General features: G+C 45.7%; 1 protein-coding gene across 1 annotated transcript in view; it reads right to left on the minus strand.

Annotated features, from left to right (window-relative positions):
• Positions 1 to 15,831, minus strand: part of LOC130357210 (nectin-1-like) — a 120,472-nt gene that overhangs the window by 25,940 nt on the left and 78,701 nt on the right. The window lies entirely within an intron of this gene.

The following is a 15,831-nucleotide window of genomic DNA, read 5'->3' on the forward strand; positions in this document are numbered from 1 at the left end:
TATGGGCAGTGTGTGGGGCAGTGATTATGGGCAGTGTGTTGGTGGCAATGATTATGGGCAGTGTGTGGGGGGCAGTGTTTATGGGCAGTGTGTGGGTGGCAGTGATTATGGGCAGTGTGTGAGGGCAGTGATTATGGGCAGTGTGTGGGTGGCAGTGTTTATAGGCAGTGTGTGGGTGGCAATGATTATGGGCAGTGTGTGGGGGCAATGAGTATGGGCAGTGTGTTGGTGGCAATGATTATGGGCAGTGTGTGGGGGCAGTGATTATGGGCAGTGTGTGGGTTTGCTGTGATTATGGGCAGTGTGTGGGGGCAATGATTATGGGCAGTGTGTTGGTGGCAATGATTATGGGCAGTGTGTGGGGGAAATGATTATGGGCAGTGTGTGGGGGCAGTGATTATGGGCACTGTGTGGGGGCAGTGATTATGGGCACTGTGTGGGTGGCAGTGATTATGGGCAGTGTGTTGGTGGCAATGATTATGGGCAGTGTGTGGGGGCAGTGATTATGGGCAGTGTGTTGGTGGCAATGATTATGGGCAGTGTGTCGGGGCAGTGTTTATGGGCAGTGTGTGGGGGCAGTGATTATGGGCAGTGTGTGGGGGCAGTGTGTGGGGGCAGTGATTATGGGCAGTGAGTGGGTGGCAGTGATTATGGGCAGTGTGGGTGGCAGTGATTATGGGCAGTGAGTGCGTTTGCTGTGATTATGGGCAGTGTGTGGGGCAGTGATTATGGGCAGTGTGTGGGGGCAGTGATTATGGGCAGTGTGTGGGGGAAGTGATTATGGGCAGTGTGGGTGGCAGTGTTTATGGGGCAGTGTTTGTTGGCAGTGTTTATGGGCAGTGTTTGAGGGCAGTGATTATGGGCAGTGTGTGGGGCAGTGATTATGGGCAGTGAGTGGGTGGCAGTGATTATGGGCAGTGTGTGGGGGCAGTGATTATGGGCAGTATATGGGTGGCAGTGATTATGGGCAGTGTATGGGTGGCAGTGATTATGGGCAGTGTGTGAGGGCAGTGATTATGGGCAGTGTGTGGGTGGCAGTGTTTATAGGCAGTGTGTGGGTGGCAGTGATTATGGGCAGTGTGTGAGGGCAGTGATTATGGGCAGTGTGTGGGTGGCAGTGTTTATAGGCAGTGTGTGGGGGCAGTGATTATGGGCAGTGTGTTGGTGGCAATGATTATGGGCAGTGTGTGGGGGCAGTGATTATGGGCAGTGTGTTGGTGGCAATGATTATGGGCAGTGTGTTGGGGCAGTGTTTATGGGCAGTGTGTGGGGGCAGTGATTATGGGCAGTGTGTGGGGGCAGTGTTTATGGGCAGTGTGTGGGGGCAGTGATTATGGGCAGTGAGTGGGTGGCAGTGATTATGGGCAGTGTGAGTGGCAGTGATTATGGGCAGTGAGTGGGTTTGCTGTGATTATGGGCAGTGTGTGGGGCAGTGATTATGGGCAGTGTGTGGGGGCAGTGATTATGGGCAGTGTGTGGGGGCAGTGATTATGGGCAGTGAGTGGGTGGCAGTGATTATGGGCAGTGTGTGGGGGCAGTGATTATGGGCAGTATATGGGTGGCAGTGATTATGGGCAGTGTATGGGTGGCAGTGATTATGGGCAGTGTGTGAGGGCAGTGATTATGGGCAGTGTGTGGGTGGCAGTGTTTATAGGCAGTGTGTGGGTGGCAGTGATTATGGGCAGTGTGTGAGTGCAGTGATTATGGGCAGTGTGTGGGTGGCAGTGTTTATAGGCAGTGTGTGGGGGCAGTGATTATGGGCAGTGTGTTGGTGGCAATGATTATGGGCAGTGTGTGGGGGCAGTGATTATGGGCAGTGTGTTGGTGGCAATGATTATGGGCAGTGTGTTGGGGCAGTGTTTATGGGCAGTGTGTGGGGGCAGTGATTATGGGCAGTGTGTGGGGGCAGTGTTTATGGGCAGTGTGTGGGGGCAGTGATTATGGGCAGTGAGTGGGTGGCAGTGATTATGGGCAGTGTGAGTGGCAGTGATTATGGGCAGTGAGTGGGTTTGCTGTGATTATGGGCAGTGTGTGGGGCAGTGATTATGGGCAGTGTGTGGGGGCAGTGATTATGGGCAGTGTGTGGGGGCAGTGATTATGGGCAGTGAGTGGGTGGCAGTGATTATGGGCAGTGTGTGGGGGCAGTGATTATGGGCAGTATATGGGTGGCAGTGATTATGGGCAGTGTATGGGTGGCAGTGATTATGGGCAGTGTGTGAGGGCAGTGATTATGGGCAGTGTGTGGGTGGCAGTGTTTATAGGCAGTGTGTGGGTGGCAGTGATTATGGGCAGTGTGTGAGGGCAGTGATTATGGGCAGTGTGTGGGTGGCAGTGTTTATAGGCAGTGTGTGGGGGCAGTGATTATGGGCAGTGTGTTGGGGCAGTGTTTATGAGCAGTGTGTGGGGGCAGTGATTATGGGCAGTGTGTGGGGGCAGTGTTTATGGGCAGTGTGTGGGGGCAGTGATTATGGGCAGTGAGTGGGTGGCAGTGATTATGGGCAGTGTGAGTGGCAGTGATTATGGGCAGTGAGTGGGTTTGCTGTGATTATGGGCAGTGTGTGGGGCAGTGATTATGGGCAGTGTGTGGGGGCAGTGATTATGGGCAGTGTGGGTGGCAGTGTTTATGGGGCAGTGTTTGTTGGCAGTGTTTATGGGCAGTGTGTGGGCGTCAGTGATTATGGGCAGTGTGGGTGGCAGTGTTTATGGGGCAGTGTTTGTTGGCAGTGTTTATGGGCAGTGTGTGGGGGCAGTGATTATGGGCAGTGAGTGGGTGGCAGTGATTATGGGCAGTGTGAGTGGCAGTGATTATGGGCAGTGAGTGGGTTTGCTGTGATTATGGGCAGTGTGTGGGGCAGTGATTATGGGCAGTGTGTGGGGGCAGTGATTATGGGCAGTGTGGGTGGCAGTGTTTATGGGGCAGTGTTTGTTGGCAGTGTTTATGGGCAGTGTGTGGGGGCAGTGATTATGGGCAGTGTGGGTGGCAGTGTTTATGGGGCAGTGTTTGTTGGCAGTGTTTATGGGCAGTGTTTGAGGGCAGTGATTATGGGCAGTGTGTGGGGCAGTGATTATGGGCAGTGTGTGGGGCAGTGATTATGGGCAGTGTGTGGGACAGTGATTATGGGCAGTGTGTGGGTGGCAGTGATTATGGGCAGTGTGTGGGTGGCAATGATTATGGGCAGTGTGTGGGGGCAGTGATTATGGGCAGTGTGTGGGGGCAGTGATTATGGGCAGTGTATGGGTGGCAGTGATTATGGGGCGTTCTGTAGCAGGTAGTGTTAATCTCTCACTCTCTGCCTGGCAGATATAATAGCAGGGGTTACATTCACATAACATTTTCCCTATCCTCCCTACATTCCATTCTCATGGTAAGATCAGATACCGTGGATAGGCCATCAATTATTTTTCCTTGGAAAACCCCATTAAAGAGAAATACATCATCAGAAAATGTCCTATTGTTTCAATCAGGTTTTTATGTTAACCCTATTTTTAAGCTGAGACTTCCTGTTCTGTACAGTTCATTTCCCCATAATGTCTTACTTCTCAAGAGCACAGTGAAAGGTGACACTAGTATGCAGATAACACTGGATCCACCGCCATTCACAGCATAAATCAGCCTCCCTCTCCCTGAAAAATGACCTCTGAAAAGGTCTTCAGTTCATCTGAATGGGACATGTCCTGTCTATTGCTGCCTATGGTCCATGGGCTGCTGTAAAGCATATTACTAAATGCTGTTAAAAACTGCTCAGTCAAGATGGCTGCCCCCATAATAATGTACATCCACAAATGATCTTTTAGTAAAGAATGTTCTCACAACCTTCCCGGAACATTCCCTTCACCCGCCTCAAATTAAAGGGGTACTCCAACCTGACCAGCGTTCGGAACTAAATGTTCTGAATGCTGTTTTCCCGCTGCGGTGGTCGGCCACACCCCTTGTGATGTCATGGCCACTCCCCCTCCCATAAACTTGCATTGTGGGGGCATGGCCATGACATCACGAGGGGCTTGACCGACCAACGCAGCGCGAAAACAGTGTTCAGAACATTTCGTTTCAAACGCTGGCCAGTGGTTTACCCCTTTAAAGCCCATAGACTTCTATGGGAATCCGCACTCCCATTCACACTTCAGAATTTCCGCTTGCGGAATTCCGCTAGCGGAATTCCGCTAGCGGAAATTCAGAAGTGTGAATGGGAGTGCGGAATCCCATAGAGGTGTATGGGCTTTAATTTAAGGTGGAATTCCGCAAGCAGAAATTCTACCATGTGGATTGACCCTAAGGCTAGGTTCAGACTACGGAATCTCCGGGCAGAAAATTTCCGCCCGGAGATTCCGAGTTCCGCGCGGACACTGCAGTCTCCTATGGACTGCTATGCGTTACGCTAGGATTTCCGCCTGAAGAAAGAGCAACCCCTTTCTTCAGGCGGAAATTTTCTACCGGATTTTTCATCCGGATTTTCCGCTTCACAAATTCCGAAGTGTGAATTTGTGAACGGGAAACCATTCACTACACTATGCATTATTATAGTTAGCGGAATTTCTGCCGTAAATTTCAAAGCGAAAATTCCGGTGCAAATTCCGTAGTCTGAACCCAAGCCTAAGGCTATTTTTCCAGATGGTGACATTCCATCCGGAGATTCCTCGTACATCCCGTAGATGGCAATGTCTTTCGCGCAGATTCCACCTAGAGAATGAGCGCAATCCTCCTTTTGGCGGCAGAGTTTCATCGGCGGAACATCCGACGCTGAAATTCCGTAGTTTGGACTGTGTAGGTATCCTATTGCCAGCAATGAGATTCTGCTGCACCGTTATCTCCGACTGAAATTCCCTAGCGGAATTCAGGGCAGAAATTCCGTAGTGTGGACCTAGCCTTAAAATAAGCTATAAGGCCATGTTACGGAAATATTGCAGCAGACATCCCGTTGAATTCAACGGGATTCTGCTGCGCTGTGCACATTCCGTCATGTAAACACGGCCCAAGGGTCCGTTCCCATGGCAGATTTCCTGCAGATTTTCCGCAGTCGATTGGCTGCAGAAAATCCGCTGTGGTTTTTGCCATCATTGACTTTAAAGGGTCGGCAGAAAATGCGCAATAGTGGCAGATTTGCAGATTTTCCACGGACCCCAATCTACTGCGGATTTTCCTTTGTAAAAGGAAAGAAGTGATCTGATTGGTTGCTATTGGCAACTGGTCAACTTTTCCTCGTCACAGGTTTTGATAAATCTCCCCCATAGTGTATAAATATAAAACCGTAGTGTATACATGTAAATACTTTTACCACAGATAAGAATTGTTTTGGAAATAAATGTTCTCTGTTGCTGTTCTTTTCCGACTCCAGGACAAATCCTACAAGGACATCGCGAGATAAAGTTGTTGAACTGATATTAGTCTAGACTACATTATCTTTGTATGCGGATACGTTTTTGTGTGAATTTTACACTAATGTTCAATAAGAGATTCCCTAATGGGGGGTGTCAAGATAATCATCTTAAAGGGTACCAGTCATATCCCCCAAAAAATAAAAAAAATAAAAATGAAATGTTAATACCTAATCCTGATCATGTAAATATCATTTTTATGGGTCTAGCATGTATATTTCTCTCACAAATACCTTCTATCTGTTGCTCACTTGCTTTGTCATTCTGTGCTTCGGAGGGGGCGTGTCCTCACTGCATGACTCAGCTTACTCCCTGAGTGCTGGGTCTCTTCATCCAATCACTGCAGGCTGCTCTCTAACCCCCTCCTCTCTGCTGCAGTCTAATAGGACAGGAGTGAGCACAGAGGAGTGCTGGTCCAGCCCTCACTAACAGGACTTTTTCCATTACTGTGCTTTAAAGGGGTACTCCGCTGCTCAGCGGAACAAACTGTTCCGAACGCTGGAGCCGGCGCCAGGAGTAGTGATGAGTGGCAGGGGCCAAATTCGAATTTGCGATATTTCGCGAATATGTTGACGATTATTCGTCCTATATTTGCCAAATTCGCATATTGGCTATGTTCATTCACACCTTATTTTAATGTGAAAATTTGCATGGAATATTCACATAAAAAAATTGCATGTGAAAAAAAAAAAATAATTTGCATGGAAAATTTGCATAAAAATTTACATGTGAAAGAAAAAAAAACGTATATTCGTCATAACGAATATATAGCACTATATTCTAAATATTCGCGAAATCGCGAAGTGCCGATATTCGCAATAAAAATTAGCATTACGAAAATTCGTGCTCAACACTAACAGGGAGCTCTTGACGTCATAGCCCCACCCCCTCACTGCAAGTCTATGGGAGGGGGCGTCACGCCCCCTCCCATAGACTTGCATTGAGGGGGCGGGGAATGACATAATGAAGTGCGGGGTTATGACGTCACGAGCTCCCGGCGTTGGCTCGAACATTCGGAACAGTTCGTTCCTAACACTGAGCAGCAGAGTACCCCTTTAACTGGGACAAAGATGATGCTAAAGCAGGACAGGATTATGTTCGGGATGATATGGGGACTCCTTGTTGTGTTTATTTATAAGCCATGATTTCTATATGTAAATTTCTTATTTTTTTGTATCTGACAGAGCCCATTACTGAGGCCTTAGAGTCTCCTGTCCTTCTTTGGGGACCTCTCCTGGTCCCGTCTCTTCATTCTGTATATATATATAAACCTTTAAAAGGGTATTCCAGGCAAAAACTTTTTTATATACATCAACTGGCTCCAGAAAGTTAAACATATTTGTAAATTACTTCTATTAAAAAATCTTAATCCTTTCAGTACTTATGAGCTTCTGAAGTTAAGGTTGTTCTTTTCTGTCTAAGTGCTCTCTGATGACACCTGTCTCGGGAAACGCCCAGTTTAGAAGAGGTTTTCTATGGGGATTTGCTTCTAAACTGGGCGTTTCCCGAGACAGGTGTCACCAGAGAGCACTTAGACAGAAAATAACAAACTTAACTTCAGAAGCTCATAAGTACTGAAAGTATTAAGATTTTTTTAATAGAAGTAATTTACAAATCTGTTTAACTTTCTGGAGCCAGTTGATATATATAAAAAAGTTTTTGCCTGGAATATCCCTTTAACTGACTTCACCCATTGTGAGATGAGGCCTTTGGGGTTTTCCCATCGAGGGTAATCAAATAAGTCTACTCATAAGGGTAAACTCTGAAGCTGTAAAAACTTTCTGCGAATTATCCTAAAATCTAAAAAAAAAAAAAAATTATAATAATCTAAAAACAAAACCACACATTGTAATGGTGATGTCTATGGACAACCCCTTTATATAAGGCAAGGTGTGATGTAAAAATAAGAAATAAGTCATACTCACCTACCCTGATTCCCATTCAGCTCCCGGTCTGATGTCATCCGGTCTCTGCTTATCGACAATTCTTCCTGCATCCGAGGTCATCAGTCTGAGCAGGAACTGCCCACTCAGCCAATCACTTATTGAGGGGCGGGTCTCCACAGTTACCGGGATTGGTCATAAAACGGTTCGTATCAGAAGTAGAAAGAAGCAATGACGAGCAGGGACCAGATGATGTCAGACCGGGAGCTGTAGGGGATTGGGGAGGTGAGTATGACTTATTCCTTAAAGGGGTACTCCGCTGCTCAGTGTTTGTAACCATATACTTTAGATATGGCTGGGGTGGTGTAAAATTAAAGGGGTACTCCGCTGCTCAGTGTTTGGAACCATATACTTTAGATATGGCTGGGGTGGTGTAAAATTAAAGGGGTACTCCGCTGCTCAGAGTTTGGAACAAACTGTTCTGAACGCTGGAGCTGGTGTCGGGAGCTTGTGACGTCACAGCCCCACCCCCTCATTATGTCATGCCCTGCCCCCTCAATGCAAGTCTATGGGAGGGGGCGTGACGGCCGTCACGCCCCCTCCCATAGACTTGCATTGAGGGGGCGGGGCGTGATGTCATGAGGGGGTGGGGCTATGACATCACAAGCTCCCAGCGCCGGCTCCAGCGTTCAGAACAGTTTGTTCCAAACGCTGAGCAGCGGAGTACCCCTTTAATTTTACACCACCCCAGCCATATCTAAAGTATATGGTTCCAAACACTGCGCAGCGGAGTACCGCTTTAATTTTACACCACCCCAGCCATATCTAAAGTATATGGTTCCAAACATTGAGCAGCGGAGTACCCCTTTAATTTTACACCACCCCAGCCATATCAAAAATATTTTATGCCCATAGAAAACGCCCTGGAGCTGCAACAAATGAAGAAATAAACATCTACCCAGGTTTGTCTTCTGTCGGCTACACTAAGCAATTAAAGGGGTACTCCGGTAGAAATTATTATTATTTTTTTAATTAACTGGTGCCAGAAAGTTAAACAGATTTGTAAATTACTTCTATAAAAAAAAATCTTAATCCTTCCAGTACTTAAAGGGGTACTCCGCCCCTAGACATCTTATCCGCTGCTGGGGAGCCCCGGGATTGCATCATTACAGCACAGAGCGAGTTCGCTCTGCACGTAATTACGGGCAATACAGGGGAAGAAGCATCGTTACGTCACGGCTCCGCCCCTCGTGACATCACGGCCCGCCCTTTTCAATACAAGTCTATGGGAGGGGGCGCGGCTCTCATCACGCCCCCTGCCATAGACTTGCATTAAGGGGACAGGCCGTGATGTCACGAGGGGTGGAGCCATGACGTCACGCGGCTCCGTCCCCTGTATCGCCCCTCATTACGCACAGAGCGAACTCGCTCTGTGCTGTAATGATAGCGCAGTGCCGTAGCGGCGATCCCGGGGCTCCCCAACAGCGGCACCGCGGCGATCTGACATCTTATCCCCTATCCTTTGGATAGGGGATAAAATGTCTAGGGGCGGAGTACCCCTTTAATAGCTGCTGAATACTACAGAGGAAATTCTTTTCTTTTTGGAACACAGTGCTCTCTGCTGACACCTCTGTCCATTTTAGGAACTGACCAGAACAGCATATGTTTTCTATGAGGATTTTCTCCTACTCTGGACAGTTCCTAAAATGGACAGAGATGTCAGCAGAGAGCACTGTGTTCCAAAAAGAAAAGAATTTCCTCTGTAGTATTCAGCAGCTAATAAGTACTGGAAGGATTAAGATTTTTTAATAGAAGTAATATACAAATCTGTTTAACTTTCTGGCACCAGTTGATTTAATAAAAAATAAAAAAAAAATAAGTTTTCCATCGGAGTATCCCTTTAACTATAATGGCCAGCTATAGACTATCATGTGAAGTCAAAGGCAGCACCAAAGCTACATCATTCGATTGAATAAGGTGCATATGTTCGCTCTATTGCCAATCTACAGTACTAGGTAAACTATTATGTCCTTACAACTGACAATTTGTTTGCTGACTGATTTTTGTGCCCTGAAAGCTCCGGTTTCTACAGAAATCATCTAATTTAGCAACATTGCGGGAACTTGAGTCAATATTTCCTTACTCTGGTATATTTAGAAGGCCTGACAACGAGGTGGCTTGGTTCCGGGAATAGGCACATATTTAATTAAAGGGCATGAATGTGCATCGTAAGCTTACCGTAATCCTCCACAAACCTTATCGTCAGCATTCTGACGTACCGTCTTTTCCTAAGTAGCACCTTCATATTACTCAACAGTAGCGCACACAGTAGTGAATGTGTTAAATGTGCTCCCAAAGATGCAGGATTCCCCCAAATAACCCACGTTTTCCCCTTCACCGTGACTCGATAACACATTAGCCTGACACAGTCTGTTATTTTTAAAAAATGAATTGTGTAATTCTTAATTTCCCCTGTGGGGGTGCTGCAGGGAAATTGATGACTTCCTGCTTTGTTATCCAGCTGATCTTTGGAGGTCCCAGCAAGGCTATGTTCATACCTCTGAATATCAGTGCAGAATTCCAATGTGAGATTCCGCTGCAGCAGCGTCCTGTTGAATTCAACCGGCGGAATTCCGAATTTTGTGTGGACATTCTGGAGTGTAAGCAAAGCCAAACACAATCAACTATGAACAGCCTAAAGGGGCACTCCCGTGGAAAACTTTTTTTTTTATTTATTTATTTTTTTTTAAATCAACTGGTGCCAGAAAGTTAAACAGATTTGGAAATTACTTCTATTAAAAAAAAAATCTTAATCCTTCCAGTACTTATCAGCTGCTGTATGATCCACAGGAAGTTCTTTTATTTTTTCATTTCCTTTCTGTCTGACCACAGTGCTCTCTGCTGACACCTCTGTTCATTTTAGGAACTGTTCAGAGTAGGAGCAAATCCCCATAGAAAACTTCTCCTGCTCTGGACACTTCCTTAAATGAACAAAGGTGTCAGCAGAGAGCACTGTGGTCAGACAGAAAGGAAATTCAAAAAGATAATAATTTCCTGTGGATCATAACAGCAGCTGATAAGTACTAGAAGGATTAATATTTTTTTTAATAGAAATTATTTACAAATCTGTTTAACTTTCTGGCACCAGTTCATAAATAAAAAAATAAATTAATAAATAAAAGTTTTCCACCGGAGTACCCCTTTAAACAGCCCAATTTGCTGTTATCGGCATTGAACACACTTCCTTATGAGAAGCCCCCGGAGACGTCCTCGTGTGCAGCTGTCGTCATTTTTTCGGGAGGCTCTGAACAGGGAGCAAAAGTCAAATTCCTTATCCCTCCCTCCTTAGGGCCCTACCCAGATGTTTATATTATCTATGAGAGGAGAGGACGCCCGCACCTTTGTATGTAGAGACAGAGTACGAGCTTTTATCTATTCTTGTATCCTACGTAAATATCTATGACATCTGTCTCTACATAATGGAAAAGGGTTGAGTCCTATTCATCCCAAAAAAAAAAAAAATAATAACTTTGTGCACCCCGCCTGCACTATGGATTGGGAGGAGGCGACATACCGGCTCTGTGGATTTAGAACTTATCCACTTGAATAGATTAAAGGGGTACTCCACCCCTAGACATCTTATCCCCTATCCAAAGGATAGATGTCTGATCACGGGGGACCCGCTGCTGGGACCCCCACAATATAGCATGCGGCACCCACCTGTTTCTGCTCCGGAAGCGCTGGAGGGTCTGGGTCCCGACCACCGGAACGGAAGTCTGTGATGTCACGACTCCGCCCCCGTGTGACGTCACACCCTGTCCCCTCAATGCAAGTCTATGGGAGGGGGCGTGACGCCCCCTCCCATAGACTTGCATTGAGGGGACGGGGCGTGATGTCACACAGGGGCGGAGTCGTGACATCTCTTGGAATCTCTGCAATGATTTCCTCAGCACCAAACAAACAGAAAACGGGTGATTCAAACTTTTAATAGGGGAGGAGTTAAATGATCTTTATTCACTTTTTTTTCACTTTTTTTTTGCAGTGTTGTAGGTCCCATAGGGACCTATAACACTGCACACACTGATCTCTTATACTGATCATTGTTATCCCATAGGGACCTATAACACTGCACACACTGATCTCTTATACTGATCATTGTTATCCCATAGGGACCTATAACACTGCACACACTGATCTCTTATACTGATCATTATTATCCCATAGGGACCTATAACACTGCACACACTGATCTCTTATACTGATCATTGTTACCCCATTGGGACCTATAACACTGCACACACTGATCTCTTATACTGATCATTGTTATCCCATAGGGACCTATAACACTGCACACACTGATCTCTTATACTGATCATTATTATCCCATAGGGACCTATAACACTGCACACACTGATCTCTTATACTGATCATTGTTACCCCATTGGGACCTATAACACTGCACACACTGATCTCTTATACTGATCATTGTTATCCCATAGGGACCTATAACACTGCACACACTGATCTCTTATACTGATCATTGTTATCCCATAGGGACCTATAACACTGCACACACTGATCTTCTATGTTGATCACTGGTTTCTCATAAGAAACCAGTGATCAACGATTCTGCCGCATGACTGCTCATGCCTGGATCTCAGGCACTGAGCAGTCATTCGGCGATCGGACAGCGAGGAGGCAGGTAGGGGCCCTCCCGCTGTCCTGTCAGCTGTTCGGGATGCCGCGATTAGCCGCGGCTATCCCGAACAGCCCGACTGAGCTAGCCGGCAACTTTCACTTTTAGCCGCGCGGCTCAGCTCTGAGCGCGCGGCTAAAGGGTTAATAGCGCTATTAGAGGCGGGTCCCGGCTTCACTATGACGCCGGGCCCGCCGTGATATGACGCGGGGTTACTGTGTAACCCCGCGTTATATCAGAAGAGCAGGACCAAGGACGTACCGGTACGTCCTTGGTCCTTAAGGGGTTAAAGGGGTACTCCGCCCCTTGGATAGGGGATAAGATGTCTGATCGCGTGGGGTCCTGCTGCTGTGGATCTCCCTGTTGCACCCGGCATTCGTTTAGAGTGTTGGGTGCAGCGCTGGAGGTTCGTGATGTCACGGCCACGCCCCCTCAATGCAAGTCTATAGTAGGGGGCGTGGCTGTGACGTCAAGAGCCTCCTCCTCGCATCGCCAGCCATTGCAAAGTTCGCTCCATGCACCGCATGTGTGGGGTGCTACAGCCAAGATCGTGGGGGTCCCCAGCGGTGGGCTCCCCGAGATCATAACATCTAATCCCCTATCCTTTGGATAGGGGATAAGATGTCTAGAGGCGCAGTACCCCTTTAATTCTCAAGGCCAAGAAATAAGGTGTCCTCATATCCTGGAAGTGCAAACGCAACCTATAGATATCTACTAAAATGTAAGCAGAATAGATGGAAATTTCCCCCTTTTAAAGGGGTACTCCCACCCTAGACATCTTATCCCCTATCCAAAGGATAGGGGATAAGATGTCTGATCGCTGGGGTCCCGCCGCTGGGGACCCCCGCATTATTGCATGCTGCACCCACCTGCTTTTTCACCGGAACCGCTGGAGGGTCTGAGTCGCGACTACGGGAACGGAAGTCCGTGACGTCAGGACTCCGCCCCCGTCTGACGTCACGCCCGTCCCCCTCAATGCAAGTCTATGGGAGGGGGCGTGACAGCCGTCACGCCCCCTCCCATAGACTTGCATTGAGGGGGCGGGACGTGACGTCACAAGAGGGCGGAGTCCTGACGTCACGGACTTCCGTTCCCGTGGTCGCGACCGAGACCCTCCAGCGCTTCCGGACAAGAAACAGGTGGGTGCCGCATGCAACATTGCGGGGGTTCCCAGCGGCGGGACCCCAGCAATCAGACATCTTATCCCCTATCCTTTGGATAGGGGATAAGATGTCTAGGGTGGGAGTACCCCTTTAATGTTAGGGGTGTATTGCATTGTGCAGGCTGAGGTCTCAATCTATAATGTAGGATTAATTAAAGGGGCACTCCGGTGGAAAACTCTATTTTTTATTTATTTTTTTTTTTATTAACTGGTGCAGGAAAGTTAAACAGATTTGTAAATTACTTCCATTATAAAATCTTAATCCTTCCAGTACTTTTTAGCTACTGAATACTACAGAGGAAATGGTTTTCTTTTTGGAACACAGAGCTCTCTGCTGACATCACAAGCACAGTGCTCTCTGCTGACATCTCTGTCAATTTTAGGAACTGTCCAGAGCAGCATATGTTTGCTATGGGGATTTTCTCCTACTCTAGTTCTTAAAATGGACAGAGATGTCAGCAGAGAGCACTGTGCTTGTGATGTCAGCAGAGAGCTCTGTGTTCCAAAAAGAAAAGAATTTCCTCTGTAGTATTCAGCAGCGAATAAGTACTGGAAGGATTAAGATTTTTTAATAGAAGTCATTTACAAATCTGTTTAACTTTCTGGTACCAGTTGATTTATAAAAAAATATATATATTTTCCACCGGAGTACCCCTTTAAAGGGGTTTTCCAGTTTTTTTATTTTTATTATTTGACTGTACTACAGGGGCTGTAAAGTTAGTGTAGTTCATAATATAGTTCTGTAACTATGTTCCATGTTAGTCTCGCAATTCTTCTGTGATTTTTGCCCTAAAGTTTACAAAATGCGAAATGAGTGTCTTCTCAGGAGCCTGTCATCTTCGACCACTGTACGGGAGGGAGACCATTTGCAGGAAATTGTAGTTTTGCAACAGCTGGAGGCACCCTGGTTAGAAACCACTTGTTCTTTTGTTCACAACAAAGTATAGAAGGCAGCACACCTGTGTTTCAATGGGTAGGGTGGCTGATGTGTGGGAGGGAGTAAAGTGACCTCACACTTACAAACAAGGATTTCTGGGACTTGTAGTTGGAGGAAGGGAACTCCAACAGGAAATAGATATTTCACAAAACAAACACGGCAGCATTATAGACACAAGACAAGCACAGATCTTTCCTAAGCATGTCCATTACTGTCTGGCTGGTAAGTACTAAAATTACCTTATGGTGGAGAACCCCTTTAAACCCCATAAAGACCCTATCCACTATTTATTATTACTATTATTAAGTAGTTCAAAAAAATTTTAACTTTATTTTTATTTATTTTAACCAGTATGCCTAAAATTGCCCTGTTCAGATTCTGGTTCATTTCCTTTTTTTTTTTGACATTTCGACATTTTTTGTGTCAGGATCTTTAGTTTTTCTTCGTACCAATTCGGCATAGATAAGACTTTTTGATCACTTTTTATTCAATTTGTTTTTTTTTTTTTTTACATCTGACCAAATAAAACACAATTCTAAAATTTGGAGAAAAAATATTTATTAACACTCTTCACCATGTGGGATTGATAATACATTTCAATTGGTTGGACAATTCCTCACACGAGATACCAAATATGTTTTGTTGTTTGTTTTTTAACTTAAAAAAAAAGGGGGGGGGGGTGACATGAATTTTGTTTATACATTTTTATAATTTGAAAAAACATTTATTATCTTTGTGTATATATATATATATATATTATATATATATATATATATATATATATATATATATATATATATATATATATATTATAAAAATATATATTTCCTAGGGTAATTGTATGGGCAATCATTTGATTGCTTATACAGAGCTATATAATGTTGAAGCGGTACTCCACACCTACTAGACATCCTATACCCTATCCAAAGGATAGGGAATAAGATGTCTGATTGCGGGGTCGCGCCGCACAGCGGCGGGACCCCCGCAATCAGACATCTTACCCCCTATCCTTTGGATAGGGGATAAGATGTCTAGGGGCGGAGTTCCACATTTAATTATCACATTGAGCCATTAGATCAGCACTCTACAGGCTATAGCAATAGATAGGTCACGTTAACCACAGAGGCCTAGTACAGGCCTGAATTGGCACGACAATGGATCTGTGCCAGTGAGGCCATCCAGCCACTGTTACACCAGTGACGTTGACTTAAAGGGTACCTCTCATCAAATAAACTTTTGATATATTTTAGATTAATGAATGTTGAATAACTTTCCAATAGCATGTTAATGAAAAATATGCTTCTTTCTATTGTATTTTTCCCGATCAGTCCTGTCAGCAAGCATTTCTGACTCATGCTGGAGTCCTAAACACTCAGAGCTGCCAGCCTGCTTTGTTCACAGCCAAACAGGCTGTGAACAAAGCAGGCTGGCAGCTCTGAGTGTTCTCCTTTGTGAACAAAGCAGACTGGCAGCTCGTAGTGTTTAGGACTCCAGCATGAGTCTGAAATGCTTGCTGCCAGGACTGGTAGGGAGACCCCTAGTGGTCATTTCTTCAAAGTGGAAAATTAAATAGAAAGAAGCATATTTTTTAATAACATGCAATTGTAAAGTTATTCTGCATACATTAATCTATAATATATCAAAAGTTTTTTTGATGAGGTACACTTTAACACTGCTTACATGCCACAGTCAGTTTCAACAGCAGCATATAAACAGTCAAAAGCTGTCATCGGAGATCGGAGTGTCTTCTTATGTTGCAGATAGATCTTCCAGCTCCCAT

The sequence above is a fragment of the Hyla sarda genome, chromosome 2 (assembly GCF_029499605.1).
Source record: "Hyla sarda isolate aHylSar1 chromosome 2, aHylSar1.hap1, whole genome shotgun sequence".
NCBI classification, from domain to species: domain Eukaryota; kingdom Metazoa; phylum Chordata; class Amphibia; order Anura; family Hylidae; genus Hyla; species Hyla sarda.